Genomic DNA, 24,888 nt, shown 5'->3' with positions numbered 1-24,888 from the left:
GAAGAGCCTATTCCTCTCTTAGACTTCAGATGGGCCTCTGCTTCAGATGGAATAGTAAAGGTGGAAGGGGATCCATCTGCTGCATATACCACCAGCGTTGCCGGGTAGTTGAGTGAAAATCGTATTTTGTTTTGGACCAGTTGTTGGCATATAGGGTTAAAAGTTTTTCTCGCTTTATTTACCTCGGCCGAATAATCAGCAAATAGTAAAAGTTTTTTACCTTCCACTTCAAGTAATCGTAAGTTTCTGTAGGCGCGTAAGATTTGCATTTTTTCTGAGAAGTCTAAATATCGCGCCATTACTGGGCGAGGGCCCTTGCGATCGTTCCGGATCGGACCAATGCGGTGGGCTCGCTCCACTTTGAATACAGCTTCAATACCCAGAGCCTTTGGAATAGTAGCAGCACATATTTGGGGTAGGTCTGTGGCCTTGACAGTTTCAGGGATCCCTATTATCCGCAAATTGTTTCTACGTGATCGATTTTCGAGATCGTCTAATTTATCAGAAAAGATCACTTGCCTGTTTGAAGTTAAATGTGCCACCTTAGATGTCTCCTCCACTTTATCTTCCAGGTCGCTAATTCTTTTTTCAGCCTGGTCAAAACGGGCTGCGTGTGTCTGGAGCTCTTCTTGGATAGATCTTAATTGTATGCCCATTACCTCCGCGATAATAGTTGTCAGTTCCGGCTTGAGGAGTTTGACTACCTCCTGGGCTAGAAAGCTATAGTTGATGTCCGGTTGTGGAGCGGGGGATTCTGGTTGATCTTCGGGTGCGGAGTCCTGTGCTGCGTCTCCCTCCGCCATCTTAGGTGCAGTCGCTTTAGGCCCAGCTTTCCCCGTTCCCTGAAGCCTCTTCTCCCTTGGACCCCGGAGTACGTAGCGGTCCATTGCGGTCTCCTCTGTCGCCTGTGACATCTGTGCCGAGTTTCTGAGTGTCTCTTTCGCTGGGGTAAAGTTTCAATTTATCGGGTGAGACGGAGCTGCTGGTCTACGCGTCCATCTCCCTCGGCGCCGGAACCGGAAGTCCCAGGCCTGAGACTTTTTAAAGAGGACCATTAGTGAAAAAGCGCTATGCCAATTGAACCCAGACATCTACTCTGGAGGCATAGACATGATATAAATAGTAACCTGTTACCTCTTTATGTGAATGTAAGATGAAGTATTGGCCCTGTGATGTGGCCATGTTGGGTAGCGCAGTGGAAGGTGTCACTACAGGGGCGGAGTTAAAGGGGAACTATGGCGAAGAATTGTAAACTTTAAAATATGTGCAAACATATTCAAATAAGAAGTACATTTGTTCCAGAGTAAAATGAGGCATAAATTACTTTTCTCCTATGTTGCTGTCACTTACAGTAGGTAGTAGAAATCTGACAGAAGCGACAGGTTTTGGTCTAGTCCATGTCTTGATAGGGGATTCTCAAAGATGTATTTATTTTCAAAAGCACTTAGTGAATGGCAGTTGCTCTGTCCGACTGCCAAAAAACTGTGTAGCGAGCAGGGAAGCTGGCCAGCATCATTGTTTAAGGCTAGTTACACACCAGGACGTTGCGTTTAGGGGACATTATAGGGCACATAACGTGCCCCTTACACAACGCCTGGTGCTCTCTGCTTTGGACGTCAGAGTGAGCCGCGTTGTGCAGCTCACTCTGGCGTCCGTGATGCCGTGATGCGTACTCTTGGACGCATGCGGCATCACGTGGTCCCGCCTGGCCAATCGTCGCACAGAGCGGCCGCTCCAGGAAGTAAACACTGCACGTCACTGAGTGCAGTGAATATTAATTAGCCATGTGCCCGGCCGCTCTCCCCTCCTCCCCAACATGACTGAGCATGTGCAAACAGTCTAAAGTGGCTTAGCCGCGTAGAACGCACAGCATGCAGCACTTTGCAATGTAACGCAACGTGGGCAGTGTGAACAAGCCCATTGATTTTTCATTACTGTGCGGTGGGGCTGCGTTACAGGCTGCTCTAACGTGCGCCTGTAATGTCCCACTGTGAAAGCAGCCATAATCCTTTTTTAGGGAATATCTTTATAAAGAATAAAAGCCTTGCTAAGAATCTCCTATGAAGAAATTTCAAGTTTTTTGGCAGTCGGACAGAGCAACTGCCATTCACTAAGTGCTTTTGAAAATAAATACATCTTTGAGAATCCCCTATCAAGACATGGACTAGTCCAAAACCTGTCACTTCTGTCAGATTTCTACTACCTACTGTAAGTGACAGCAACATAGGAGAAAAGTAATTTATGGCTCATTTTACTCTGGAAAAATGTACTTTTTATTTGTTTATGTTTGCACATATTTTAAATTTTACAATTTTTCGCCATAGTGCCCCTTTAAGTAAATCTCGCACACGCCTACTAGATGCAGGAAACTGCATCACCGCTGTGCATCTGTGAGGAGCTGCTAAATGCAGAGGAATAGTTGTGAAGGGGTAAATTTTTTTAATGCCTTTGTTTTAACCTTATGATGCCATGTGAAGAGCTGGGGGTGATAGTTTAGAAGCTCTACAGAGAGTAGCATGACAGTGCAAAGATTAGTGTGTGATAGGAATACAGAAAACAGCAGTGAGGGGGCGGAGTGAGCTGGAGGCTACAATTCTCCCATAAGGCAGTGCAGTGCCATGGCTTTCCTTCCTACAGGGGGTGTGGCTTAACCTCATTTTCAACCAGCAACAGGTGAGAAAACTAACCTTTTAAATGCCAATTACTCTACAAATGCTGACTGTCGAGTCTCTTTTAGTATTTTATTACGCTACTATATATTTTGAAACTCATTGCGAAGATTACATTCAAAATGACCGAGTACTTCAAATAAAACAATAACATTTCTGCTTCAACATTTAATTTTTTTTTTCTGGGTAGTTCATAAATGATTTGCAAATAAGCCCCTTCTGTTTGTATCTACATTTTACTGAGCGCCCCCAACCTGCTGGAACTGGGGTTGCAGTTGCGTCTGTAGAGCCAGCATCGGCAGTGGTGGAGGAAACACTGTAGTAATAATAATAGTATTACAGACAATGATGCATGCAGTATAATCATGCTATGTGTAGCTAACCCCTGAATATGTGTAATGTATGCATCTTTATGCTCCTGATATTTGGACAGTATATATTTCAGTAACATCCTGGGGTTTCCCCCCGCCGCACACCTGACGCTTGCGTTCCATTACATTATCCTTATTTATTCATGTGTCTTTTTTTACCCACTCACTGTTAATAATCGAGCGCCCGTGCACCTAAACCTGAAGGTGGAATTGTCCAGTGGTCCACACCAGCGCTTAATAAATAAATGCGCACACTTTTACTGCTGCATGCATAATCTGCCGGCATTATCACAATCTAAATCATCACAACAAGTCATGGTAATAGAGCCCTGAATACGCCTTGTAAAGCATAGTGTATTTACAGCACAACGGAGGCTTAATTCTCTAAACTGCGATTGCGCTTGAAAATTTGCGATTGCACGCAAATGCGAAAACAACTGTGATATGAGTTATAACGGCCCCTGAAGTGAGAGGTGTGGAGGCTGCCATATTTAGTTCCTTTACACAATGTAGATTGCCTGGCTGTCCTGCTGATCCTCTGCCTCTAAGGGCTCGTTTCCACTATCGCGAATCCGCATGTGTCCAACACATGCGGATTCGCACATGTAATGCAAGTGGATGGGCCTGTTTCCACTGTAGCATTGTTGAGGTGCGTTTTTTTCAGCGGTAAAAAAACGCACAAAAGAGTCAACGAATTCGCCTGCGAGTGGAATGCATGCGAATCGCCGCTAATGTATTTAATAGGGAAATCGCATGCGGCTTTGTCATGCGGATTTCCCCGCGATTTCGCATGCGATTTCGCATGAAAGCCAATGGAACTTAACACAGGCAGTGACATGGTTAAATTCGCATGGCTACTTGCCATGCGAAATCGCATGCGAAATCGCGGGGAAATCCGCATGGGGAAACGCAGCCGCATGCGATTTCTTCAGCGGTGGAATCCAGGCGATTCCGCACCGCTACAGTGGAAACAAGCCCTCATCCTTTTAGCCACAGCCCCTGAACAAGCATGCAGATCAGATAGTTTTGAGTTAAAGTGGGATAAAACTCCAACATAACATTCAATAAAAAAATGTGTTTTCTTACTTTCTATTAGCCCATACAGTTATCATATTTCCTTTTGTGCACAAGTGATATTGTCTGTTTACAAATTAAAAATTCCTAAAGTACAGTTTATCTGCTCTGAAAGCTGCCATTGCATTTTATTGCATAGCTGCTGTATTTATACAGTATATTAACCACTTCGCATCCAGACCTTGTTTTCTCCTTATTGACCAGAGCAGTTTTGACGCTTTAGCGGTGTCACTATTCAATCAGCAATAACTTTATCCCTACTCACTACACCTAAATGATCTATATATCGTTTTTTTCAAGACAAACCAGGCTTTCAATGGGGGGTATTTAGTCCCAAGAACAATTTTGTTTTCTAGGCATTTTAATTGAAAAAAGGGAACAAAAATTAAAAAAATGCATTATTTCTCAGTTTTTAACAATTCCAGTTTAAAAATAAAAAGTACCACAGTGATAAAACCATTCCACCAGTTAATGTCCCCCCTAATATAGTCAGATGTGCCCCGAGTATCAGCCCAACCTTCCCAGTTTAGCCAGATGTGACCCCAATATCGGCACCCCCGTATAGTCAGATGTGTCCCATGTATCTACCACCCCCAGTACAGAGAGACAGTAACGCCGCCAGGATTGTGCCCCCTCATTATAGGCAGTTGTGTCCCCAGGATAAAATTTCCCCCATTATAGCCATATGTACCCCCAGAATTGCCCCCCCCCCCCACCAATTATAGCCAGATGTGCCCCCAGTATTAGGTTACCCCCCCCCCCCCAGATAATCAAATGATCCCCCATTGTCAGATGTCATCCCCCCCAGTTACCCAGATGCCTGGCAGTTTTTTTGCACCCCCAAACCCCCCCTCCCCCCCCCCAGTGTGGGTAGCCAGATGTATGACCCCCCCCCCCCATTAGGCAGCCCCTCCGTGCACAGATGCTAAAAAAAATGTAAATAAAGCCACCTCTCTCACCTTACCTCGTTCCAGCGATGAGCCTGCAGCCTGAGCATCCGATCCCAGCTCTGAACTCAGCCGCGTATTGCCGGTGACCCGGGTCCCGGCTTAATGACGTCATCAACCCGGGTCACCGGCAATACGCGGCTGAGTTCAGAGCTGGGATCGGATGCTCAGGATGCAGGCTCATCGCTGGAACGAGGTAAGGTGAGAGAGGCAGCTTTATTTACATTTTTTTTTAGCCATCTGTGCACGGAGGAGGGGGAGATGAAGGATCACGCTGTTTGCTACAGCGGTGATCGTTCATCCGCGGGGGGTCACTAATTGGCTACAAGGGAACATGTTCCCTTTTGCCAATTAGTAAGGCAACCGACAGTGCCGGGGGTGCGCTCTGAAGCGCACCTGTTCCTGCACAAAAGGGCTTAAAGCAGGTCAGTATATCTACGTCGCTGTGGCTTGGAGAGTGCCACAGCTGACGTAGAAATACTGTAGTGGTGGGGAAAGTGGTTAAATATACAGTATATCTAGTGATCACTTCTCAGGTCTATCTGCTTCTCAGGGTTTGTTCACATAAAATTGCAATAGTTGAGGCCAGCGTTTATTCTTGAAAGAGTGAACGCAATCGCCGCATAAAGCGATTTTGTGAGCATTTGGCGTTTTTCGTATACCTTCCATTGTAGCAAAATCGCCCTAAAAACAGTACAGGCAGTGCTTTGCTGAGCGGAAAGCAGACAAAACGCACTGATATGAACTATCCCATAAGGATTTATTGCACAAGCGATTTTAGGGCGTTTTTTTAAAATCACCGGCGCTAAAAAAAAACGCAAAACACTCTAGGTGTGAATGAGCCCTCAATGTTTAAAAAATGTATCAGACAAAAGGAATGTAAACAAAAGATAATGTTATCACCTCTTCAGATGCAGCCAGAAGCTTTCCACTGAAGAACAAAATGCTGTGTTTAACTGTTTGAATGCTGTTCTACTACACTTTTTTTGTGGTAGTAGATTTTATGCTGTAACTAATCTTTTAGAACAGAGGAACTGCTGAGTTTCATACTACTTTACGTTTGACTGCATTTGCTGCATGCGTGTTTCAGGTGTGTGATTCAGACACTACTCAGTCCAAACGATAAAAAGAGTAGCACTCAATTATATGGGATAAGGGTGCCCAAGCCTCAAAGGATCCTCACACCTTTGGATCCAAATCCGGTATACACAAGGAGATGGAGGCTGGCACATCCAAAAATAGAAAAAACTCTTTTATTGAAACATCAAGTTAAAATCTGTGGTAATACAGCTGTATTACCACAGATTTTAACTTGATGTTTCAATAAAAGAGTTTTTTCTATTTTTGGATGTGCCAGCCTCCATCTCCTTGTGTATACCTGATTCAGACACTACTGCAGCCAAACATATCAGCAGGATGCCAGGAAACTGATATTGTTAAAAAAAAGGAATAAATATGTCAGCCTCCATTTTCCTCTCACAGGTGTAAATTAAAGCAGAACTCTGAGTTTTGCAAGTTATAACCCAACTGTTCAAGACTTTCTTGGAACAAAGGAATACCCAGATAGCTCATGGTCACTCAGACCCACTAGAAGAGTATAAGGGTTAAAAAATACCAAAAATCCCTGTATTAAAAAGCAATGCTCAATGCAATTGTGCCTTCTTAAAGGACAACCCAGGTGACATGTGACCCGATGAGATAGACATGTGTATGTACAGTGCCTAGCACACACATAACTAGGCTATGTTACTTTTTTTCTTTCTCTGCATGAAAGAGTTAAACATCAGGTATGCAAGTGACAGCTTCTGTCCAGGTCAGGACTGGGTCAGACTATAGCATAACCCTCACTGATTAGTAATTACAGCCATAAAACACTTTCCTGTCAGTAAATGGCTTCTGAGAGCAGGAAAGAGATAAAAGGGATCAATAATTCATAGATTTGAGCTCTGGCATACTTCAGTGAAAGTGCCATTGAGACATTGAAATAGTAAAAACTTAAAAACTAGATTTACTGTAAATATAAAATAAAACTGTGGGATATCTAAAAAAGTCATTTTTAGGAGACTGATGATAGATACAATTGTTTTTCTCACCAGTTTATTTTCACCTCGGATGTCCTTTAAAGGGAACCTAAACTGCGAGAGATATGGATGTTTCCTTTAAAACTATACCAGTTTCCTGGCAGTCCTCGTGGTCATATTTAGAGGAGGTGTGGTCATTAGAGATGGCCCGAATGGTTCGCCGGCGAACTGTTCCAGGCGAACTTCCGGTGGTTCGCGTTCGCCATGTAACGCAAACTTTTCCGGAAATTCGGTTCGCCCCATAGTGCACCATTAGGGTCAACTTTGACCCTCTACATCACAGTCAGCAGGCACATTGTAGCCAATTAGGCTACACTATCTCCTGGAGCCACTCCCCCCCTTATAAAAGGAAGGCAGCACTGGCCATTACACTCACTCGTGTGCCTGCAGTAATTAGTGAAGGGACAGCTGCTGGCAGACTCTCATAGGTAAATATTAGTTAGGCTCTTGTAGGCTTGTTAGCTTGCTCCTGGCTGATTGTTATTGCTAAAATAGCACCCCTCAACAGCTCTTTTGAGAGCTAATGTTCTCCTGATGTTTTATATTTTGTGTTGCCCACTGACACTGCATTATACAGCCCTATCTGTTGCAGCTGGACCTTGGTAATTGCTATTACTGTGCAAGCCATGCCCTGCCTAACTATCTATACTGGGACACCTACCTATGCCTACCTAACTACTGGGGCACCTACTTACCTATACGGGGACACCTACCTATACTAGGGGACCTACCTATGCCTACCTACCTATACTGGGTCTCCTACCTATGCCTACCTAACTACTGGGGCACCTACTTACCTATACGGGGACACCTACCTATGCCTACCTACTTATACTGGGTCTCCTACCTACCTAGATTTTAGACAAGCCCTAAATCTTTGGGGGATCCATGATTGGCAGTAGGAGACCAGAGCATGCCGTGGGAAACCTCTACAAAATCCAGCGGCTTTCCTCTTCCCTCCTCTTGGTTGAGCACCCTTATAATACCGCATTTTATTTGCAGAGAAGCACAGTGCAGAGGTCATTCTCCCTTTCATAGCTTTAGTGCCTTCCACTTATTACAGTACACATTTTACTATATCTTGTTTTTTATCCCTCTTGGCTTCCCGTGTCATCTGCGCGCAGCGGACGGCGGCGACTCCATCAGAGGAAGTGTGACCCGACAGCGGCTCTCATGTCAGCCTTTGTTAAATACTTTCTCCCGCCATTAGCTTAGTTTCCTTTACTCCCTATTTAATGAAATGTTATTTGGGCGAGACGTGGCACACTCTGCCCTCAACAAGCGAACGAAAGGAGAAAAATATAATACGAGGCGCGATGTGCCAGATATACGCCGACAATGCGCTTCCACGCTTCTAGCTTATCATAATGATACGACTACCACTGAGCCATTCAGCCAGACAAAAGCCGGCAGAGACACTTGTCTCGGAAACGCAGCGTCCTTCGCTGGGAATGGCGACACAGCGGGGGGCAAACATCTTACACCGCTAACTAAAAATCACAATAAATAATACAGAGGGTACATATATAGTGATCTATACATTGACGGCAGCGGCAGTCCATCCAGAAGAGAAAGCTATACATCCTGAAAGTCAATTAGCGCTGGCAGGGCTGTAATGGCCGACTCTGAGCTGCTCGCCTGCCGCCATGACACATACAACACAGAGAACACGATCGCGGTGGCCATCGGAGTAAGGTGGCCAATATTTATTCATTTACCTTGCAGAGATGCATCAAACCATACACAGGAAGACGATACATCCTTTACCTGTTCTATGATGAATGTCCGGCAAGTAGTGGACGCTTCCACTATGCCTGTATGATTTGATGCATCTCTGCAAGTTGATTGAATAAATACTGGCAATTGTAGTTTACTGCCCATCCTGTGGCATGACAATAGCCCCCTGCACCCCCCCCCCCCCCCAACCATGCGAGGGGGGACGGGAGATATAGGGGACCTGCTCATCCTAACCCCTCTTATGCAGAGTAAGCCCGTGCAGTATCTGGTCTCTTCCCCATCCTGCGTGCTGCATGCTGTCATCCTGAGGCTCCTGATTCATGTCACGTGATCAGGAGACTGGGGGTGGCAGCATAGAGCGTGTGGTTTTCAGGGAAGGGTTAGGAGACTAGATGCAGCATGGACTGGGTAAATATAACAGCGCTCCCTGTGCTGACTCTGCACAAAAGGGGGAGGGCCCAGCTGGACACTACGGAGGAGGAGGAGGTATTGTCTGGCCATGATGCAGGGGAGGGGATGTCACAATCATTTTGCTGGAGGTTCGGGCCCCTGATGTTACATCATAACTCCCAACTTTTTGAGACGAGAAAGAGGGTCACTTAAGCCACACCCCTACCACACCTCTAATCACGCCCCCGTCACTCCCCTAGTCACACATGCCTTAAAGATTTCATAAGAAAATATGTTGTTTTCTAATTCATACTGCACTGGTCCTTTCTATCCTGGTTCATTTTCCTTCATATTAATATTTGAATATAAGAAATATATCAATTTAAAGGATGGGAAATATTTTTATAGTCACTTGAGCACATTTTCAGGAGAAAAATACATATATTTATGAAAACCTTTACATGAGTCCTGAAAGAGGGACAGATGAGGAGGAAGGAGGGATAGAGGGACCGGGACACAAGAAAGAGGGACAGAGGGACCAGATTCCAAAAGAGGGACTGTCCCCTTAAAAGAGGGACAGTTGGGAGCCATCGTTACACCTCTGTGCCCATCGTTTCCTTGTTTGCGATTTTATATCTCAGTCTGCCCTGATTGGGGTATATTTCATAAAGGAGAGTACACAGATTCAGATTCTGGTCGCCCGCCGGGATCAGGACTCAATCCGTTGTGTGACAGTGTGGCTGAGCTCAGGGAGAATTATCATTGGTCTAGTAAACAGATTACCTAAGTAGGTCAGGTGACCCAAAACCATAGCCGGCCTTTGATATGAGCAACCGGAGCAGTCGCTCAGGGCGCCGGCTTCCAAGGGGGGCACCTGTAGCTGGCTAACTATACTGAGAGCACCTACACCTGACTTCCTATATTGGGGGCACCTATAGCTGGCTACCTATACTGAGGGATTGCATATACTCCTGGCTACCTATACTGAAGGCACCAACACCTGGCTACCTATACTGGAGGCACCTACAGTGGAGTGAAAAACTATTTGCCCCCTTCCTGATTTCTTATTCTTTTGCATGTTTGTCACACTTAAATGTTTCTGCTCATCAAAAACCGTTAACTATTAGTCAAAGATAACATAATTGAACACAAAATGCAGTTTTAAATGACGGTTTTTATTATTTAGTGAGTAAAAAAACCTCCAAATCTACATGGCCCTGTGTGAAAAAGTGATTGCCCCCTTGTTAAAAAATAACTTAACTGTGGTTTATCACACCTGAGTTCAATTTCTGTAGTCACCCCCAGGCCTGATTACTGCCACACCTGTTTCAATCAAGAAATCACTGAAATATGAGCTATCTGACACAGAGAAGTAGACCAAAAGCACCTCAAAAGCTAGACATCATGCCAAGATCCAAAGAAATTCAGGAACAAATGAGAACAAAAGTACTGTAATTGAGATCTATCAGTCTGGTAAAGTTTATAAAGCCATTTCTAAAGCTTTGGGACTCCAGTGAACCACAGTGAGAGCCATTATCCACAAATGGCAAAAACATGGAACAGTGATGAACCTTCCCAGGAGTGGCCGGCCGACCAAAATTACCCCAAGAGCGCCGAGAAAACTCATCCGAGAGGCCACAAAAGACCCCAGGACAACAACTAAAGAACTGCAGGCCTTACTTGCCTCAATTAAGGTCAGTGTTCACGACTCCACCATAAGAAAGAGACTGGGCAAAAAACGGCCTGCATGGCAGATATCCAAGGCGCAAACCACTTTTAAGCAAAAAGAACATTAAGGCTCATCTCAATTCTGCTAAAAAAAACATCTCAATGATTGCCAAGACTTTGGGGAAAATACCTTGTGGACCGACGAGACAAAAGTTGAACATCTGGCGTAGAAGTAACACAGCATTTCAGCAAAAGAGCATCATACCAACAGTAAAATATGGTGGTGGTAGTGTGATGGTCTGGGGTTGTTTTGCTGCTTCAGGACCTGGAAGGCTTGCTGTGATAGATGGAACCATGAATTCTACTGTCTACCAAAAAATCCTGAAGGAGAATGTCCGGCCATCTGTTCGTCAACTCAAGCTGAAGCGATCTTGGGTGCTGCAGCAGGACAATGACCCAAAACACACCAGCAAATCCACCTCTGAATGGCTGAAGAAAAACAAAATGAAGACTTTGGAGTGGCCTAGTCAAAGTCCTGACCTGAATCCTATTGAGATGGTGTGGCATGACCTTAAAAAGGAGGTTCATGCTAGAAAACCCTCAAATAAAGCTGAATTACAACAATTCTGCAAAGATGAGTGGACCAAAATTCCTCCAGAGCGCTGTAAAAGACTCGTTGCAAGTTATCGCAAACGCTTGATTGCAGTTATTGCTGCTAAGGGTGGCCCAACCAGTTATTAGGTTCAGGGGGCAATTTCTTTTTCACACAGGGCCATGTAGGTTTTGAGGTTTTTTTCTCACTAAATAATAAAAACCATCATTTAAAACTGCATTTTGTGTTCAATTATGTTATCTTTGACTAATAGTTAACGTTTTTTGATGAACAGAAACATTTAAGTGTGACAAACATGCAAAAGAATTAGAAATCAGGAAGGGGGCAAATAGTTTTTCACACCACTGTAAGCCTGGCTACCTATGGGACAGAGACCTACAATTGACTTTCTATACTGAGGGAACCTATGCTTGGCTACCTATATTGAGGGAACCTTATACATGAGATCCTATACTGGGGGCACCTATATCTGGCTACCTACCTATATTGAGTCTGATGGTATTTTTTTTGGGGGGGAGGGGCAATAACGTGTGGTCATTCCAAATTGGGTGGGGGGTAGAACTGTCCCACTGATTGTTTTTATTAATATTCCTGAAAGGTTCTTTTTAGGTTTATTCAGGATAATGCACTCTTTCCATCCATTTTGTGGTTATTAATATTTTTTTTTTCTATCATACATATGTGATGCGTCACGGAGATCTGAGCATTTGGTGTGATGTGTCACGACTTCAGAAAGGTTGGGAACCACTATCCTAGGAGTTAACTCAGGAGAGAAGTTGAATTGCATATGAGCCTGTGTATGTGCGCGTGTGTAAGCGTGTGGGCGCTGTGAAACCTAAGGCCGGCCCTGCCCAAAACCACTAGGAAAGTATTCTATACAATAAAACCTAACTGTCCCTGCGTCATCCTTTTTCCGTCTGTGTGTCCGTGGTTTTTTTGTACTGCGCATGTGCACAGTACAGTGAACCGTTGGGACAGGACGACAGGCCAGGGTGCGCGCAGCGGGTGCTCGAGCAGCGGGAGTGTGCAAGTCGGGTGCGCACATCGGGTGGGCAGAATGCGCACGGCGGGAGGGTGCACGCACTGACTGGCGGCGGCAGCGCGTAAAGAGACCTAGAGCCTGTTTTTAAACGGGCTTAGGTCAACTAGTAGGGAAATAACAGAGACAGAAAAACCCTCCTACTAAAAAGTAATGCTTAGAGTGGGGAGCCTTCTTAAAACAAAAGGTACTTGCAATAATTCAGCATTAAGCGCATAACTGTGGTTACTCACAATGCACTGCTACTGAACAGGGCCGGATTTAGGCCAAGGCCACTAGGCCATGGCCTAGGGCACCACAGGAGCAAAAGCACCAAAGCAGCAGGCTAAACTGGTTCAGGATTTGTAAGCTTGCACATGCTGCAATGCAGAGAGATCAGGCGAGCTCCTGACCGCGGTACTCTGCTGCCAGCAGCCTGTGCAGCGGCCACTTGGCTGGAGGCCAGGCACCTGAGAGTCCTCTTGTTAAAGGGGACCCCGAATGCCTCCATGACCCCCCTCCTCCCCCGGGGCCTAAGCGCACTGGTGTCGGGGTAGTTACCCCCACCCTCCTCCTGGGCACTGGTGGGAATGAGCCCCTTGTCAATGGTATGCTTTGCTGCCCTCTATTCCAGAGTCCTACATATCATGGAACATGCAGGCTGGTATAGCTCAGGCTTTGGAACCCCACGCTATACTAGCCTGCATGGGTGACAAGGAGTTACAGAGGCTTCAGGAGGGGGCCGCCCACATTATTATTTTTTATTTAACTTTTATCAGTGTAAACGACAGATATCCAGTATTTGCCTGGGATACTTATACAGAAAATGTCAGGCCCAGATTTACCTCACAGGAGCCTATAGGCACAGATGTCCTGGCACCTTTGACTTTGCACCCCATAAACCTACAAACCCCCACCGAACTGCACCGCAAGTGTGCTAGCTGGCCCAGCTGTCACTTTTCCCTTACTTCCCTTGCCCATCATAGGCAGCTACAGCTGGTGTTCCTTAGCATTAGGTAGATAATGGTACCCACAGTATTAAGTAGCTAGAGGTGCACTCAAGTATTAGGTAGCCAGAGCTATCCTCAGTATTAAGTAGCTAGAGGTGGCCCCTGACTGAAGGGTGATCTGGTCAGTGGTATGCAGAGAGCTGGGTGAGTAACTTCTCATTAACACTCTCATCAGGACTCTGCATAGGGAAGGAGGGAAGGAGGTGTTTGGGGAGCGGAGTGAGACACCTTTCCCTCATCAAGCGCCTGTAGGCATGTGTCTACACTGCCTTATAGTAAATCCGGCCCTGGCAATAGTGCTGTTGTAGAGTTATCCATGGCTAAAACGTTGCCACTACCACTGTGTACTGATCACATTGAAACACCAGCAGGAAATCCACTGCTCTTTCTAGTGATATATGTACATTTTCACTACCTAACTAAATTTAAAATTGGTTTTCTCAGAAACTTTTTGTTGTTGTTGAAAACATGTGTATTCCCCTTGTTCCCACTGCTATCCTTACCATTACATTTGGTGATTCTGGCATGTATGGGGGCGTTGCTATTACCGCTAAAGTCATTGCTATTGATTTCAATGCAATTCACAAGAAAGTTTTCACATAAACAAGCGTACATTTTCTGAATTGAGGCATTTGCCCTCATCCCTAATGGGCATCTGTCACAGCAGACAGATATTGTAGAAATATAAGGGGCTAAAAGTACAAAAACATCTGTCAGAAGCTGCCATATTTTTTTCCTTTGAAACCACACTTATAATCTGGCAGTCCTGCTGCTTTTGTGGTCAGTGGAGTCTAAGTTACACACCTGAAACTAACATGTGTTGTGAGATTTGTCAAGACATCTGGGGCCATATGCAATTCACTGTTATGATCATGTCTGCAGCGTTTACTGCTGGCTGCAGTGGTATTGTAACCCAAGCAGTTCTGATGTCATTACATGCATTTTCTTGCATAGTTTGGTTTGCACTTAAACTAGTTGCTGATTCCATCTGCAGTCACTCTGAAATTAATGACAGTTTAACATGCTCTTGTGTAAACAAACATTGTCTGCTGCAGTGGAGGGGCAGTCCCTTTCCTGCAGGCTGCATATCATTGTCTGCCTTTTCCTGCTATCAGCCTGTGATTAATTACCATTCACTTGTGTGGGAATCTGCAGGTCTGCTCCCATTGGATGACCTCAGTATAAAGAACTGCTTCCTGCAATGTCTCATGGGCTACCATAGTCTCAGATTCTATCTGTTACTCTGCCCGTGCCCCACCTCGTTCCTGGTCCGTGTGGACTGCGCTGACTCCTGCGAAGGGGTCAGCGAGTCCTCCTAGTTCTGCTCTTGTTCTAGAAGTTGTTACTTGCTTGTCTTGTGTCATATATTGGTTCATCGCCAATATATACGCATACTTGCGCATTTTGTTATTTTCCTTGAATTCGTGTTACGTTGATACATCAGTGTCGCTGATATATACGTACACGAACTGTTTATATCCTGTGTTCCGTTAGTCAGCGTTCCAGCACGCTGAGCTAGTTATCCTGTTCCTGGTCCTGTTTGTGGATTGCGTTCATCTCTGCGAAGAGATAGCGAATCCTTCTGAGTCCTGTTCCCTGTATTACTCCAGTCTTAGTCAGAGTTCCTGCTTATGTCATATATCGGTTCATTGCCGATATATACATATGTTAGTCAGACGTTACGAATAGTTTCATTGATAGCTGTAATTGTAATACGCTAGGAAATCATACTTATTGTATATTTATCTGTGTTACGTTCATCTATCTTGATCCTGCTATTTTCTGACTATCCTGTCCTGTCTTTGTGAGGCACGCCATCGCCGCAACGCATTGGCTGCCTCATTCCAGTCTGTCTGGTTTTGGACGCTTGCTGTCGCTAAGTAGCCGCTAGCTAGCAAGCGTTCATTCTGTCTACTTGTTCTGATCTCCTCAGTCCTGGTTTATGCGCTCAGCGCTACTTTGCGCTGAGACGTTATTACGAAAGTGTTGTTTGTGGCTGTTCGGATCTGCACCGGCTCTGTGCACCACAATCTCCTATTGGAGTCAGTCCTCTCCTCCACTAAACTGGGGATATCCTGATCCCTTGTGCTGGTGTGTGTACCTCCTCCACGCCAGCTTATGTGTTGTATGCTGACTGTGGAGATTACACCCAGAGCCGGGACAAGGTCCTCCAGCACCCAAGGCTGAGACACCAAAGTGCGCCCCTCCATCCCTCCACCACAGCCGTCACACACTGATTGCTATTAGACTAAGAGGCACCCCAGGGCCCCCAACACCTTAATCTCTAGTTATATGGCTTGTAGTCACTTCCATGTATCTCATTTTCTTATTCCTTTCTGCTTCAAACACAATTAGGAATGACAGCTGAATGAATTGTGCGCCTCCTCCTACACTGCGCCCTGAGGCTGGAGCCTCTCCAGCCTATGCCTCGGCCCGGCCCTGATTACACCTCCAAGCTTAACATTCACTTTTTCTCCTGAGTTTTCTCCTAAGAGATAATATTTTATCCTGTATTTCAAATAACTTTTCAGCACTTTGCAATTTAAAAATTACCCCCCCAAAAGTACCTGTATATACTCACATATAAGTCAACTCGCTTATAAGCCGAGGTACCCACTTATCCCTCAGAAACCAGGAAAAAGTGATTGACTTGAGTATAAGCTCCCTCCCCAGTATAGTCCCCTCCACAGTAGCCAGGTGTGCCCCCAGCACAAGTCATTCCCTCTTCCCATAGCCAGATGTGCCCCAAGGATCATACAGCCGTGTCTCAAGGCCCCACTAGATGGCACCATAGATATGAGACACAGCGATTGCTACACTGAAAGAATCCCTGGTCATTGCACTGCTGACACGCTGCTTGCACGCTCCGCTCCACAAGTCAGGGGACACAGGTAGTCCTAAGCAGCGCACTCTGCACACCATGTTGCAGGGGATGGGGGGACACAGCAGGAAGCCACTAGCAAAACCTGCCAGTAACAAAACCTGCTCCACCATCTGTTCTGCTCCACTGACTTGCATATAAGCCGAGGGGGTAGCTTTTCAGCACATTTTTTGTACTTAAAAATTAGGCTTCTATGCGAGTATATACAGTAGTTGAAAAACTACTATCAAAATTATTTTGAGTATTTTCCTTCTTGCTGGTGATTTAAAAGGCATTTTATTTGCAAGTTGTGAAAATATCACCTAGGAGAAAACTCAGGTGAAAAATTGAATTCTATATGGCCCCCTTATCTGCATGCTTGTTCGGGGTCTGTGGTTTTAAATATTAGAGGCATTAGAGATGATCAGCAGGACAGCCAGGCAATGAGTGTTATTTAAAAGGAAACAAACATGTCAGGCTTCATAGCCCTCTCACCTCGGGTTCCCTTTAACCTTTTGCCGACCGCTCCACGCCAATTGGCATGAAGTCCTGGGGGCGTGTCTTGCAGGCGATCGCTCCGCTCCGTAATCAGTCTCCCAGCAGCGATTGCCCGGTCCAGGGGCGTAACTGGAAATCACTGGGCCCCCCTGCAAGACTTTATATGGGGCTCCCTTCCCCTGCACACTTAATAGGGCCCCTAGTGGCTGAGCAGATGTAGTCATTAGAACAATTGTGCAGAGAGCAGTGGCTTCTGGGCCCCCCTGCGGCTGCATTTCTTGCAGGGTCTATGGTTACGCCACTGCCACCGTCTATTTACAATGTACAGCGCTGCAATCTAAGGCAGCACTGGGGACAGCCGTGTCACTCGGCTGTCCCCTCTGGAGGCACAGGAGCGATTGGCTGTCATAGGCTGATGCCTATGATTGGCTGGCCGGAGGAGGGAGGAAGGGAGTATAAAAAAAATATGAAAAAAAGGACAAATTTATTACAAATAAATAAACAACTAAATAGATAAGAAAAACACAAACATGCCGGCAGGGATCTGAGCCCACCAGCAGAAAGCTCTGTTGGTGGGCAGAAAGGGGGGGGGGAGGAATCACTTGTGTGCAGAGTTGTACGGCCCTACACCAAGCCCTTAAAGCTGCAGTGGCCTAAATTGTAAAAAATCGCTTGGTTACTAGGGGGTGTAAGCTTACGGTCCTCAAGTGGTTAAGCAAGTTAAGTTCCGTTTTTGGAATTTCCAGACCCTGAAAATCAGGTTTTTGATGGGGCTCAATTCTGCTGCGCGTTACCCTGATTGGAAAAACATTCCTTTCCGACTGTTTTCCTGAAATTATATAGTAAACCGAAAACAAGTGACTTTTGCCATGAATCCCCGAGGAGCGCGCGTATAATCAGGGCACTTTTATGTCACAGCAGCAGGTACGCGCTATACTTAAAATGTAAGTGCTTTTGGTTAGCAGAGCTTTTCAACAAAGACTCCAGGACTCTGAACATGCTCTGATATTTTTATATTTGAACAAAAGGCAAAAGATCCTGACCAGTCGACAAGCGCGTCTCCATGGCAACCAATAATGAGCTACGACAGACAGCACAGGCTTAAACCCAAATGATTGTTCCTGCTATATAGGAGATAAAAGTCAATAACGATTTCCATATGTGCCATTCTCTAAAAATGACAGGCAAATGTGGGAAATAATATATTTCACCCCTGCTCCTTAAAGGGATACTGTAGGGGTGTCGGGGGAAAATGAGTTGAACTTACCCGGGGCTTCTAATGGTCCCCCGCAGACATCCTGTGTTGGCGCAGCCACTCACCGATGCTCCGGCCCCGCCTCCAGTTCACTTCTGGAATTTCAGACTTTAAAGTCTGAAAACCACTGCGCCTGCATTGCAGTGTCCTCGATCCCGCTGATGTCATCAAGAGCGCACAGCGCAGGCCCAGTATGGTCTGTGTCTACGCAGTACACTCCTGGTGACATCAGCGGGAGCGAGGACACGGGCGTGCAGGCGCAGTGGTTTTCTGACTTTAAAGTCTGAAATTCCAGAAGTGAACCGGAGGCGGGGCCGGATCATCGGTGAGTGGCTGCGCCAACACAGGATGTCTGCGGGGGACCATTAGAAGCCACGGGTAAGTTCAGCTCATTTTCCCCCGACCCCCCTACAGTATCCCTTTAAAGAGGCCCTGTAGCGACCTGTAGTAGAATGCAATGAATTATTTAGCATACCCACTTTTATGGTAATTAGCCTGGTTTCAGCATCAGAAACACTTCTTATATCTATATATTGTATGTAGCCCCACCCTTCCGCCGAGGCTTAGCCTAGGCTGTTTAGCTACTTTACCACTGAGGGTTTTTCCCCTCGAGCACTAGAGCAATTTTCACCTTTCAGCGCTCCTCCCTTTCATTTGCCAATAACGTTATCACTACTTATCACAACAAAATGATCTACAGGATCTTCTAAAAAATTAGCATATTGTGATAAAGTTCATTATTTTCTGTAATGTACTGATAAACATTAGACTTTTATATATTTTAGATTCATTACACACAACTGAAGTAGTTCAAGCCTTTAATTGTTTTAATATTGATGATTTTGGCATACAGCTCATGAAAACCCCAAATTCCTATCTCAAAAAATTAGCATATTTCATCCGACCAATAAAAGAAAAGTGTTTTTAAAACAAAAAAAGTCAACCTTCAAATAATGATGTTCAGTTATGCACTCAATACTTGGTCGGGAATCCTTTGGCAGAAATGACTGCTTCAATGCGGCGTGGCATGGAGGCAATCAGCCTGTGGCACTGCTCAGGTGTTATGGAGGCCCAGGATGCTTCGATAGCGGCCTTAAGCTCATCCAGAGTGTTGGGTCTTACGTCTCTCAACTTTCTCTTCACAATATCCCACAGATTCTCTATGGGGTTCAGGTCAGGAGAGTTGGCAGGCCAATTGAGCACAGTAATACCATGGTCAGTAAACCATTTACCAGTGGTTTTGGCACTGTGAGCAGGTGCCAGGTCGTGCTGAAAAATGACATCTTCATCTCCATAAAGCTTTTCAGCAGATGGAAGCACGAACCCACTTTTGAACCAGAAACAGCGGCAGAAGCGCCTGACCTGTGCTACAGAGAAGCAGCACTGGACTGTTGCTCAGTGGTCCAAAGTACTTTTTGTGCAGCCCCCTCTTCCATGTGTAGCTTTCATGTACAGCAGCCTCCCTCCCATTCCATGTGCAGCCCCTTCTTCCATGTGTATCTTCCATGTACAGCAGTCCCCTCCCATTCCATGTGCAGCCCCCTCTTCCATGTGTATCTTCCATGTATAGCAGCCCCCTCCCATTCCATGTGCAGCCCCCTCTTCTATGTGTATACAAGTACTGTAGCCCTTCTCTTTTATGAACAGCTTCCTTGGGCATCAATTTCCTTTTTTTCATGTGTTGCTGCCAATATTCAGCCTCCTCTTTCATATGCAGCAACCCCTCTTCCATGTACAGGTTCCCCTTCGGTCTGTAGCCGCACGAGGCCCGGGACTTTGTAGCCTTTGCAGAAATCCAGCCCTGATCCTGAATAATCTACTACATTCTACTATCTGTAACTACAGGGCCTCTTTAAAGGATCTGCTTCTAACAGCTTGGTGCTGGCTGCACCCTGCCCCCCCCCCCCCCCCCAGACACCCTCCGAGGTCTTGTAGTGTAGTCCTCGATGGGCCAGAGCTGAGTCCACACACCATCAGACATTTTACCGTTTTGGCAGATGGTGGTGATAGCACAGCGGGGTTGTACCATGTTCCTCCCCTCAGAGTAATTCTGTGTATTTTCTCTCTCTGTCAGGGAGGATGAAGGGAAACAGAGGATAAATCAAGGGTACTGAATATCTTAGCATCCTCTAAGTCACTCAACATCTCATTTGTGTTTGAAAACAAACGACAATCCATTTCACTTATTTAAATTCAAGTATCTCAAATCAGGAATAATCAGCGTCGGCCATTTGTCATGTAATCACTGCGGCTATGGCACTGATGCTGGGAGAGGGGCCAGCCGCGCATTCTGTCACTTCCCCGCTGTATTCCGCTGATAGGAAGAGGGGAGGGGAGGGCTGGAGACGGAGAGTTTCTTCAATGCCGACTCTAATGTTCCCATTTCACTTTCTGGGGATGCCAGGAGACCTGGCGGTTTACTATCTTCTGTCTATGATACTTTAACCTTTTCATCCGTGCCTGTTAAGGCACAGCACCTGACAATTTGCACCGCACGTCATAGCTGCAGTGAGCCCCCCAAAAAACACCCTTAGCATAGTTGGGTAGCTAGGTATAGGTGCCCCCGGTATAATGGTAGCTAGGTACAGTTGCCCCCAGTATAGGTTAGCCAGGTACAGTTGCCCCCAGTATAGGATAGCTAGGTACAGTTGTCCCCAGTATAGGTTGGCCAGGCGCTCTCTTCACTTCCTGTTTCTGCCTGGTGCTGCGCCCAGACTTCTGCCACCTGAGGAAGTCGCCTCACTTGGTATCATGGGTGGACCGGGCCTGGCTAAGAGCTCATAATCTGTCACTCCTTTTAATAGCCTGAAGAAGCAGGTGAAATACCTGCGAAACATGTTGCACTATTTTGTGGAGTATACAATACAATAATGTCTTTGCTGTTTCACACTGCCGACCTGCGGTTGCGTTGTGTTTGATCGGCTGACCGCACCACAACGCTACAAAAATGTATAGAGATTACTGCGGCAGTTTTTGGTAATCTCCATTTCAGCTGCAAGCACTCACTTCCTGCGGCTGACGTTCAAATTGCATGTTAGTATATAGACAAAAAACGCTTCTGCACATGCGCGCTGCAACTCAACGTAAAAAATAACGAAAAAAACGTGTCGCCATCGACTTACATGATTTCCGGTTGCCGCACGTTGCTGTGAAAGTTAAACACCAACGCGCTGTTGCGCCAGCCTTGGCCTTGCGATGAAAACATCACTTCTGCCACATCGCACAGGTATGAAGAGCCCCATTGATTTTCATTGGTGTAGTGTTACCCTGCGTTAGAAACGCACCGCACCAGTGTGCAAGGGACCTTCAGTGGGGAGGTAAAGTCCACCACTACCTCCCACTTGCCCTTTTTAGGGCATTTCAATCTTCTGGCTCCCCAGTTTTGTCCTATTATTTATTTATTGTATTTACTGTATAAAGCTCCAACATATTACGCAGCGCTGGACATAAGTTTAGGTTACAGACAATATTTAGGGGTGACATACAGCAATATGACAATACAGGAATACAAGAAAACCAGATCACACAGCACAGTATGAGTACCAGGTAATGCTTAGTTAGTCACTGGAGGGGAGCATGGAGATTAGGCAAGTTAGGTTTGCTCAGATGCATAGCATGGGTTCACAGTAATGGAGGTGCATGATCAGGTAGGAGACAAAAGGAGGAGGACCCTGCCCAAAGGCTTACAATCTAGAGGGAGAGGTAAGGACACGGAAGGTAGAGGACCAGAGTACAGCTGCGGGTTTAGAGCAATTGTGAGAGGTGGTAGGCCAGAGTGAAAAGGTGAGTTTTGAGGGCCTTCTTGAAAATGTTGAAGGAGGGGGATGGTCGTCGGAAATGCCAATTTCCAATCCCGCGGCAAATCCGCATTCCGCCATTGCCAAATTACCGATTCCGCTTTTCTGTACCAATTTCCGCATTCCGATGCGGAATTTCCGCCGGAAATCGCGGAAATTCCGCCCGACTTTAACATCGATTTTCTCAAAAACTATAAGGTCTTTTTGAAAACTTTTTTTTTCATCTTGTTCATAAGATTCTGTTTAATAAACCCTGAAAATGTGGTGTTTCTAGGACTTACGGGTGCTTTGCTATTAACTGCTAAAGTTGGCGGATTTTTACTGTAATGTAAAATGCAGAAAATAGGCAGATGCAGATTTTCTGCATTTAACATTACAGTTAAAATCCGCTGATTTTAGTGGTTAATAGCAAAGCCCCCGTAAGTCCTAGACACACCAAATTTTCAGGGTTTATTAAACAGAATATTGTTAACAAGATGCAAAAAAAACATTTTCAAAAAGACTCTATAGTTTTTGAGAAAATTGATGTTAAAGTTGGGCGGAATGTCTGCGCTTTCCAGTGGAAATCCGCCTACCGCACTTGCATTACCGATTTGCGGAAATGCAATTTCCGATCGGAATTTCGGAAATTGCATTTCCGCGGAATCCGAATGAGCATCCCTAAGGAGGAGGCTGCCCTAATGGGTGGAGGTAGGGAGTTCCATAGTGTTGGTGGAAGGTTTCCCAAACTTGGTGGAGTGGTGTACGGGCGGGGAATTGCCATAGCAATCTCCCTAGGAATCGCTGCACACAGCGCTGCGGCGATTTTAAAACGCTGCAGCGGTTCCTTGTGGGTTCCGGGCCTCAGTTGTAGCAATATGTAGAGCTGGACAGTGAGGACTGTTTCTTCCTCAGCCACAGAGAAATTAAATATGAAATGTCCTATAAAATGATGATAATAATCATAAGCCAAATAATAACAGGTTACCGGATTTCAGTCGTTATCTATTCATTTCAATTTTCAACCAGCTGTGAATGCCGAAAATTGCCCAGACGATTATTCCTGACATGAAATCAGCGCTTTATTTTTGGATCAGTCACTTAAAGGGAACCTGAAAATCAGAGGGATATGGAGGCTGCCATATTTCCTTTTAAGCAATACCAGTTTCCTGGCTGTCCTGCTGATCCTCTGCCTCTAATACTTTTAGCCTTAGCCCCTGAACAAGCATGCAGCACATCAGATGTTTCTGACATTATTGTCAGATCTGACAAGATTAGCTGCACGCTTGTTTCTGGTGTGATTCAGACACTACTGCAGCCAAATAGACCAGCCAGGCAACTGGTATTGTTCAAAATGAAATAAAAATGGCAGCCTCCATATTCTTCTCACTACAGTTGTCCTTTAAACCAGTGCTGTCCAACTTCGCGGGCATGGAGGGCCGGTGTTTTTCCAGACCACATGGTGGAGGGCCGGCCGGCCGGCCACACATGCACCCCCCACCCCAAGGAAAAAAAAATCCAGCAACAGTTTCCCCACAAAATGCAATCAGATTGTCAGCAGATTTCCGCACAAAACGCTATCAGATTGGCAGCAGATTTCCCCACAAAACGCAATTCGATTGGCAGCAGATTTCCCCACAAAATGCAATCAGGATGATAAATATACACATTTACAGCCCCCCCTCTCGTTCTCCCCCGTGCTGTTGCTCATCCTGCTGAAATGTATATAATTACTGCCCCCGCCCCCCCCCCCCCCTCGTTCTACCCTGGGCTGCTGCCGCCGCTAACACACCTCAGATCGGCGGCGAGCAGGAGATAGGAACCATCCAGACCGGCGCATAGCAGCCGCACGGTGAATTCAAATGCAGGAAGTGACATCATCGGTCATGTCCGGCATTTAAAGTCTACCGTGCGGCTGCTATGCACCAGTCTGGATGACACCTATCTCCTGCTCGCCTCCGATCTGAGGTGTGTTAGCGGCGGCAGCAGCCCAGGGTAGAACGAGGGGGGGGGGGGGGCAGTAATTATATACATTTCAGCAGGAGGAGGGAAAGGGGTTTTAAAAAAAAAAGTCCTCTCACGCCGCCACTGCATGGAGCAGCAGACGGCAGGGGGGGCCGCAGCAGGAGGCCTGGCGGGCCGGATACGGCCCGCGAGCCGCCAGTTGGACAGCACTGCTTTAAACAATGTACGTTGCCTGGCTGTCCTGCTGATCCTCTGCCTCTAATACTTTTTTTATCCATAGACCCTGAACAATCATGCAAATCAGACTCTGACTGGATTAGCTGCATGCTTGTTTTAGGTGTGTGATTCAGACACTACTGCAGCCAAACAGATCAGCAGGACAGCCAAGCAACTGGTATTGTTTAATAAGAAAAAGATATGTCAGCCTCCATATCCTTCTCACTTCAAGTTCCATTTAAAGCACAAACAGCCCAGGTACATGTGTTTGAGTTTGACACAAGCATTGGTGTTTGGCAAGCCGAACCAATGTTCACCAAGGCAGTAATCCGGAAGTGTTCTGTGTATCGATTTTAGTGGTCCCACTGATGGCCCTGTGCGGCAACCACGGGCAAACTTGTCCAGAACTGCTCATGCGCTGCCCGGCCACGCAGCCAGCTCGATCCTGCATGCGTCGCCATAAGCCTTCTGCGCTGTTCAGTCTTTTGAGAACTCTGCATGCGCAGGAGGCTTACGACGACGTGTGCATGCTCGAGCCTGAAGCACGGCCGGACCACACATGCGCAATTGTGGACGACTTTGGCCAAAGTTGCCGCACTAACGGGGCCATCAGCAGGACCACGGAGGAGACTAGGAGGATACTGAGGGAACTTGCGGGCTACGGGGGGCTGGAGGAAGCCCCAGGTAAGCGCCGATTTTATTTTTACTACTCTGCTCAGGGTCCCTTAAACATTTTCAAT

The 24,888-nt window shown here is 46.1% G+C and overlaps 1 protein-coding gene across 1 annotated transcript in view; it reads right to left on the bottom strand.

Moving 5' to 3' along the window:
- Window positions 1–24,888, bottom strand: part of NXPH1 (neurexophilin 1) — a 462,307-nt gene that overhangs the window by 124,277 nt on the left and 313,142 nt on the right. The gene's annotated exons all lie outside the window — the stretch shown is intronic.

Source organism: Hyperolius riggenbachi, chromosome 5, assembly GCF_040937935.1.
Source record: "Hyperolius riggenbachi isolate aHypRig1 chromosome 5, aHypRig1.pri, whole genome shotgun sequence".
Classification (NCBI taxonomy): domain Eukaryota; kingdom Metazoa; phylum Chordata; class Amphibia; order Anura; family Hyperoliidae; genus Hyperolius; species Hyperolius riggenbachi.
The sequence above is the reverse complement of the archived record's forward strand: the minus strand, read 5'-3'. Positions and strand labels throughout refer to the sequence as shown.